The sequence below is a fragment of the Penaeus monodon genome, chromosome 27, assembly GCF_015228065.2.
Source record: "Penaeus monodon isolate SGIC_2016 chromosome 27, NSTDA_Pmon_1, whole genome shotgun sequence".
In the NCBI taxonomy this organism is placed as follows: domain Eukaryota; kingdom Metazoa; phylum Arthropoda; class Malacostraca; order Decapoda; family Penaeidae; genus Penaeus; species Penaeus monodon.
Genome location: NC_051412.1, coordinates 39,395,218 through 39,395,478, shown reverse-complemented (window position 1 = coordinate 39,395,478; position 261 = coordinate 39,395,218).

The window sequence follows — 261 nt, the reverse complement described above, 5'->3', positions numbered from 1 at the left end:
TTTTATATACATATCATCTACCTTCTATCGCCAGAACAGAATTATCAGTCCCTGTGTGCTTCTAAGAAACTTAAATGGCATAAGTGGCGATGAAGGATCTGGGGAGGGGGTAGGGGGTGGGGTCTGCCTCTTGCTGACCCGTAGAATTCTCGTAACGGTGACAAACCGGCAAAATCGCCGAAGTTCTAAAGTGCACAGGCCAGAAATCTTTGCGGCAGCTCTGACTGGTTGTATGAAATAGTTTTCCTAACAAATTATTTC